The sequence below is a fragment of the Aegilops tauschii genome, chromosome 7 (genome assembly GCF_002575655.3).
Source record: "Aegilops tauschii subsp. strangulata cultivar AL8/78 chromosome 7, Aet v6.0, whole genome shotgun sequence".
In the NCBI taxonomy this organism is placed as follows: Eukaryota; Viridiplantae; Streptophyta; class Magnoliopsida; order Poales; family Poaceae; genus Aegilops; species Aegilops tauschii.
The window spans coordinates 22,371,477-22,379,556 of record NC_053041.3 but is presented as its reverse complement, the minus strand read 5'-3'; the positions used below and the strand labels follow the sequence as shown (position 1 = coordinate 22,379,556).

The 8,080-nt window shown below is 39.7% G+C and overlaps 1 pseudogene; it reads right to left on the bottom strand.

Moving 5' to 3' along the window:
* Nucleotides 1-1,006: 1,006 nt before the first annotated feature.
* Nucleotides 1,007-6,828, bottom strand: LOC109763024 (disease resistance protein RPM1-like; annotated as a pseudogene).
* Nucleotides 6,829-8,080: the final 1,252 nt, after the last annotated feature.

Here is an 8,080-nt window from a genome sequence, read left to right as displayed (position 1 = left end):
TCAAATTTGTTTCTTTTTTCATCGACGAAACACTATTGTTCCCTTTCGAATGAAAATTGTTAAGCATACTCGCGACACTAAAACGAACATTCACAAAAAATTCAGAATTTTTTAAAAACATTTTACTAGCTTTTTTGAGTTACTGTTCATCCGGGAGCCAAAACCCTTCACCTAGTGTAAGTTGCAATGTAATTTTTTTTTGTACTGGTCGATTTGCATCCAATTGTTTTTCCATTGTATTGGCTATTATTTTCCTTGATAAATATGAGATATAAGATCTCCAATGAATGTATTCCCTCCGTTCCAAATTACTCGTCGTGGTTTTAGTTCAAAATTTGAACTAAAACCACGACGAGTAATTTGGAACGGAGGGAGTATCTTTTAAGAAAATGAATTTACGTTGCACTCATGATTTTACCAAGTAATAATTGCTCAGGGTGTGCCCTAAAAAAGTATTTGGTCGGGGTGGGGTGGTTTGCCCGCGTGAGTGATGTCTCATGTTTGAACTGTTCGGCGTCCACTACCGGGGAATTCGGTCCAAGGGTTGTGGAGCACATGTATTGAAAGTAAAATTGACACATAGATGTAGGGGTAGAGCTCTTTTTATTATTCATTGATCAACCATATGTACATAGGGTGCTCTCCTCTCTATATAACTAAGGGGTGAAAGGATAAGTGTCCACTTTTTATTATTTGCATGTCTAATGTACTTCACTTCTTCATTTTCTCGTGGCAACAGTGGCCTTTATTAGGCAGCGGCTTATCCGAAGTAACATCTCGAACATTAACCAATGAATATGAACAGCGAAAGGTATATAAGAAACCACGCCTGGAGAAAATACTCTAGCATTAACAAGTGATCCTGCTATGCATCCTAATATATACAGCAAGGAGCACAATCCAAAAAAGAAACATCACATATAAAACAGAACAAGGACAACGCGCTGATCGATACCATTTATGAATCACAAGCCAACTCTGTTAAAAGGAAATAAATATCTGGTCATTATGAATCACAACACGAGTAGTATTTAACAGCCAGAACTGAAATAGGCGACAACATAGATGCTCCCTCCGTTTACAAATATATGATGTTTTGGGTATTTCAATGTAGACTACATACAGACTGAAATGCGTGAACAAACACATACAACGTGTCTACAATATATACATCTGATCTGTGAACGGAGGGAGTAGTTCACAACTAGCACACACAAATACAAACAGGTAATGCAAAATAGAAATATTCTGAATATGAGAACACGACCCAGTCTCAGTCTTACAATAAGCGTTTTAAAAGCCACAGCTTGAAACAATCAATAGGCAAATATCATGACAAGCAAAAGCACGCCAACAATAATAGTAGCAGGAGGGCAGTTGTAGATGGAGGTGGAAGTAGCAGCAAAGGGTGCCGTAGTGCTTCTTGAAACATCAGAGGAAACCCGGATGGTATAGTAGATCAGCAACAGAGGAAACACTGGTTGTACATGTAATGAAGCTTCTTTCTTCCTTCCAGCAGGTGACCTACATAACCAACAACATACGAACATTTTAGAAGTTGTACGATTAGAGATGAGGAAACCAGAGTAGTGATACTAGCTTACGCACGTACACATTGCCGACCACTGTGGCACGTCAACGACAGAGAGTATGCTGCCATTGTGTCCCTTCAATTGCAGAAAATTGGCACAGCAACATCAAGAATTCACTGCTGGTTTCATAAAAAACTAGACGCTGTAGGGGAACGAGGAACTCAATGCCAGGTGGGACCTCCATCAAGCTGCTGAGGTTGATTAAGTATAATCTTTCAAGGCTTGCCATGGCACCTTGTTGTATTTGTAGCTGATTCAGATTAGGCAGGTCTATTAGATAGAGAATCTTCAGCTTCGGAAACCACCCCGCGAAAAATGCCAGCTGCTCTCCGGTATATGCTCTGGTGAAATCCAGAAATGTCAGGTTTGACAAACGAGAAAGAGATGGCAGGGGGTCTTCTCTCAACTGTGACCAAGACAGAACCAATTCATGCAAGTTCTGTCCCCCAGCAGCTTGGAAGAGAGGAGACTCCTCCAACACCCCTTCCGCTAGTCGTCCTCTCAAACATAGCTTTTGTAGGTTTGGCAGGAGGACATTCAACAATAGAACCTCGTTTTCATCGCTTGCACTCACGGATAAGTCGGACAAAGATTGCATCTGAAACAAAGACTCACTGATGCGTCCACTGCAGATTCCCTTCACATTCCATAACCTCAAGCTTCTTAGTTGCCTCAGCACCCCTAAATGTCTAAGAGACTCATCCTGTAATTCCAATGCTTGTAGCGTCTGCAAGTTTATTAGATTTGCAAGACCATTAGGAACACGCACACCACGGCAACATTGCAACCCTCTCCAATATGGGTCAATTGTTTTCTCAGCTAATAAGTGCCTAAGCTTCTTCAGTTTCACAATCCCACTAGGCAACTCTTGTATATCAGATCGAGAAAGGTCCAATGTCAACAAATTTGAAAGCTTCTCAACAGACTTCGGGAGCATCTTCACTTTTGTATTACGCAAACCCAAATGGCGGAGATTAAAAAGATCCCCAATAGCATCTGGAATCTTCACAATGTGTAGACCACTTAATTCTAGTACTGTCATGTATCTTGACTCCTTACATAGCAGAGGTAGTAGAGTGGATGGTAGCATGCTACTGTCCAGTGTAATGAAAGTTCGAAGTTGGTGTATACTAGGAAAGGATTGCTGAACATCCTTATTTAGTTTGTGCATAACCAATCGACGTCCATCCGTCTCAAGAGAACCCCCACAATTATCCTCATATGTAACACCAAAACGGTTCTTCTTGCACAAGTCAACTGCCAATTCACGTAAGATATCGTGCATTCTGAATTCTTTCATCCTACCAAATGAGTTCCTCTCAACAAGTAGTAACATGTTCCTATCAATCAACTCCTTCAAATGGCCTTCTGCCACTTCTTCTAATGTGCTTTCACCCCTTCCCTCAATGAACCCCTCAGCTATCCATAACCTTACAAGTTCCTTCCTTTTGAGAAGATGGTCTTCTGGAAATAAGCTGCAGTACAAGAAACAACTTTTCAAGTGTGTTGGAAGGTAGATGAAGCTCAGATGTAAAACATTCCTTATCTGATCGAGCCTCGAATTATTATTTAGCTCCCAACTCAACTGACCATTTATTATTCTCCATTCTTCCACAGTTTTCTCACGCACACGCAAAAGGCTACCAACTAACACAATAACAAGAGGCAAGCCTTTGCACTTGCTAACTATTTCCTCAGACCAAGACTTCAACTCCATGGGACATTCATGATTTGTATCTCTTGGAAAGGTTTTCTTACAAAAGAGATCCCATGCCTTGTCTTCTGGTAAAGCTTCCAACGTTAAGATGTGCCCTCGAGAGGCCAGTGCAGCAACATCGCCTTCTCTTGTTGTGATTATTACTCTACTTCCCTTATCATTATGAATAAGCACCCTAGACATTTCATCAAATGCTTCTGGAGTCCAAATATCATCCAATATGATTAAATACTTGTGTTGTTCTAGGAACTTCTTCAATGTCTCTTCAGGGCATGTGATGTCCATATCTGCAGTGTTTGATAGAATGTTGGCTTTATTATCTTTGGAAAGTTCCTTACTTATATTCCTTAAGACATCTTCTCTAGAATACGTTTGAGAGATGGAGACCCAAGCATGGCACTGGAATCTCTCTCTCTCCTTCTTGTAGACAGTTGCAGCTAAAGCTGTTTTACCGAGTCCTCCCATTCCAAGCAGCGCAATCACCGAGCATTTCAAATTATCACCTGTCAACCACTGTTCAAGTCTTTCTCTGTTTTTATCCACTCCCACTAGATCTTCATCAAGGGAACGTGAGAAGTTTGCTAGATCTTTGGACCTCTTGACAATATAATTCGAGTTACTAGTATCCCCATTGATTGTCATTGGAACCCAACGTTTTTTTGCCTCGGACAAGTGTGAAAGGTCTTTCTCTATTTCCTTTGAAAGCTATCCGGTTCAAAGAAAGCATAAATCTTGGCTTTTTGCACCCTTTCTTCAGGTAAAAGCAACATCCTATATCATGTTCCCGACCAACTAGACACAAGTACTCATCCACTACATCCTCCATCACATGTGCTACTTTCCTCGCCTCCTCCAACCAGCCCTCATACACTTGATTGTTGCGGTTTTGTATGTCCATTTGACAGAGAACATCATGCATTATGCGAAGCTCACTGGCAACACGACTCATGTTGCCCTGTAGCTCTAGCAGTTGTGTCCTGTACTTTGCAAACTGTGTGTTTGCCTGGTCTACCACTCTAGTCGCCAAGGCTATTCCAATCTTCTTAATGGTCAGAAGAATCACAATCTCCGCCATTATTTTCTGAGAATTGCCAATATTCCACTACTGCGTGGTGGTCTAGCTGTATATTTTCCACAATACCATTGCAATGGCCACTGCAAAATGAAGTAAGTGATACATTAACTTGACTATTAATGCATTGCGCTAGTAACAAGCACTTGTGGAAATACTTCAAAAATCTCAAACCACAATGGAAAGGTGAAATACACATCTTCTCTCAATGTAATCCTCATAAACCACAATGCCAAAGTAATCCTCATAATGATTTCACAATTAACTTATCTAACTCTAACTTACGTAATGTCGTAATCAAACAAAATAGTACTTATGACAGGCAGATCCATGAGAATTCTAAAGCACTAGAGACTGTGCTATAGTCAAATGTGATAAACTTAATGTTATTGACCGGAAAAAATGAGTGATACTAAATAACTGACCATGCATGCTCCGCTTCGATATAGAGATATCTCAGCTTAAAAGGCCCCCAAATAAGTAGTCAACTGTAGCAAACTTAATTTTACTAACTGACAAGAAGGAGTGACAGGGAAATGACCTTTCATACATGCATCGTTTCTGTATAGGATATCTCACTTAAAATGCCCCAAGGTTTGAAAATACCAATCTGCCACACCAGCTAGCTCGCCAATATGAGTACTCTGCTTTTGGATAGTTCACTAATGTGATCGTTACATGTAACTTAGTCCTCTATTTCCTCACTGTCTATCTAATATATCAGATGTATGGAGAACAAATAGCTGCAAGAAACAACATACATGCTTTTTATTTGAACTGAAGGAGATTCTTCCGAGTACAACTTTAAGATAGCCAGAAAACTAGGGAAGAACAACGCACCTTCCTTGTCGTAGGTTAGACCCAGGTTACTCTTGGTAACCACCTTTTGCGCTTCTGAATCTGAAACCATCACAGCAATCTTGAAAAGAAGAGACTTGATGCTTGGCTGGTCTTGTTGTCACTGAAGCTTAATCGTGAAGATCCTGAATCCTTATGGAGAGATGGGTATAACTCGGAGTGTGGTAGCTTGTAACCGATGACAAGTGGCTGGATTTGATCTTCAAATCCCCCTTGTTCCTTTTACAAGTGAAAACCAAAGAATCACCACCATACCTGGCTTGTAATGGCAAGGAAAACTTCTTATTTTTCTGAATCGACTAAGCTACCCAGGATATTTACAAGAGAACTAGGAACTAAACCAAATCAAGGTCAACAGTCAACACACCTGGCTTTTAATCGATGTAGATCCAGCAAGATTTGGACCTGTGGTGACCTCCTCCTTGTGCGCTTCAGGAACATAATTAAATCACCAAACAGTGTCATGGTTTGGTGATTGGGGAACGCTTAGTCGAGTTGTTGAAGCCATCAAGATGCAGTCAAACAACCAGACAAAGCTCCCGTGATCCTAATGTGTTTCTGAGAAAAGCTGGGATGATGATTGACAAACTCTTGCTTCTCTCATCAACCCAATAATTGCTCTTACCAACCCTTGAGATTTCTTAATCTAAACTTTGGAGAACAACTCAAGATGACCAGCTCAAGGAAGGCATCATCAGGAAGCAGGCATCTTTAGTATAAAATGACACCATCCTGATCCTAGTATTATGTATGCCGTAATACCTGTCTCCACTCACCATGAAATTGTTATTAAATAGACAACTTTGGGTCTTTGCGGATAATTAATGATGATAGCTGGTGATGGCAGCGGGTGAAGCTGTACAAAATGAGCAACTCAGGATGCTGAATTTGGTTCATTGTTCAGGGTCGGTGACCGCTAAGAAATACAAAAATGCGCATTTTTCTTCTTCAAAACTGTCCCCACTGTAGGTAAAAGAGATAGATAGCGTCTTTCCACCGATATTTGCGCCTTAGTTTCCTCGAGGTAGTATCCCGTCTGACCAGAATTGCCATATGACACGTTCTATTTTTTCACTAGAAGCAACATCGAATCGAGTCAAATAATTTGCCGTGGCTAATACTGGTAATCAAAGCTTACAGATCAAGAGGGCAACGCTTTGGGGGATACTTAATAATTAATTAAAGGTCGAGCTGGTGGTTACAGAGGACAAAACAGGCTTTTTCAGGTTCAGATTCAGCAAGTTCATATTGTCACCCACGTCCTACCAACAACACAAAAGAAAAGAGGGCATGGATGTGTGTTACTGCGGTTGGCTGGCTTACCTCGCCGTCCTCGCCGCCGGCCGGGCGTCTACTTCGCGGCGGGCACGGCGAGAGGGGGTGTGAGTTGGCCGGGCAGCGAGGCCCTGTCGCCACACCAGGGGAAGAGGGCGTAGGTGGGTGGTTGGGGCGGGCTTGGCCGGAGACGAGACGCAGCATTATGCCCCCAATCCTAACCCTCGGCGGCGGCGGCGGTGGAGTCGTCTGCTTGCTTGCCGGGGTCTGTCGGTGCCGGAGGCGGAGGGCCTGGCCCCTTGAACAGAACAGAACAGAACAGCACAGCACAATACCAGTCAGTCAGAGCTGACCAAACGGGCCGTTTTTGGCGGCCAGCCTACCAGCACGCGTGTCGGGCATGGCCCAGCAGCAGGTAACTAAATCGGTCGTGCCTTGCCCGTCGGTCGGCCGAGCGCGCGGGAGGCCATGGCCTTGTTTTTTGATTTCCTTATTTTACTTTCATTTATTTATAGTTAATTTACATTCCCTAAAACAAAATCTACATAAAGCATTTGAAAAAATATTGACCAAGCATTTAATTTTTTTAAATGTGCATAGAGTAAATATTTCTCATGTATATGAAAAATTTATTCAAAAAATATACAATGTGTGTGAATAAAAGTTGATCATGTATTTAAAAAATGTCAATCAAGCATTTTCATTTCTCTAAAAAGTATTTGAAAAATATTAATAAAGCATTAAAAATATTAAACATGTATAAAAAAGTGCTGACCATGTATTTTTAAAAAGTTTATCTTGTATTCTTTTTATTAAATTAGAAGATATTAAACTTGTAATTAAAAACTGTTAAAAAACTATTTAATAAATGTTAAATTTATAAAGAAAAATGTTGACCATGTATTAAAAAATGTTAATATTGCATTTGGAAAACGTAAAATGTGTATAGAAACAATATTGACCATGTATTAAGAAATGGTAATCATATATTTGAAAAATCTTAATCAAGTATTTAAAATGTTTCAGAATGTTTATAGGAAAAATGTTGATCATGCATTAAAAAATACTGGTCTTTTATTTAATTTATATTAATCAAGCATTTGAAAAATGTTTAAAATGTGTACAGAAAAAATATTAACAATGTATTAAAAGATGTATACTTTTACTTGACATTTTTAAATGTGTATAAGGAAAATGTACTTGGCGTATATGAAAAATATAGAATGAAAACCAAAAGAAAAAAATAAAAATGATAAAAATAATGAGATCTCAAAAGAAGCAAAAGAAATAAAAAATAAAAGAAAAGAAAAAAACAAAACCAAAGAGACAAGTGCAAAAATAGTGAAAGATGATAAAAAGCAAAGGAAAAAAACCATTGAAAACCAAGAAATAAACAAAAAGTAAGAAAAAGTAATAAAATAACCAAAATATAACGACAAAAAGAAAACCAAACAAAAAAAAGGAAAAATTAAAGAAAACCCTAAAGAAAACAAACCATACCGAAACTGTGCAGTGAGCGAGCGAACATCGATAGATCGATGGGTGAGGACGAACAAACGAAGCCGA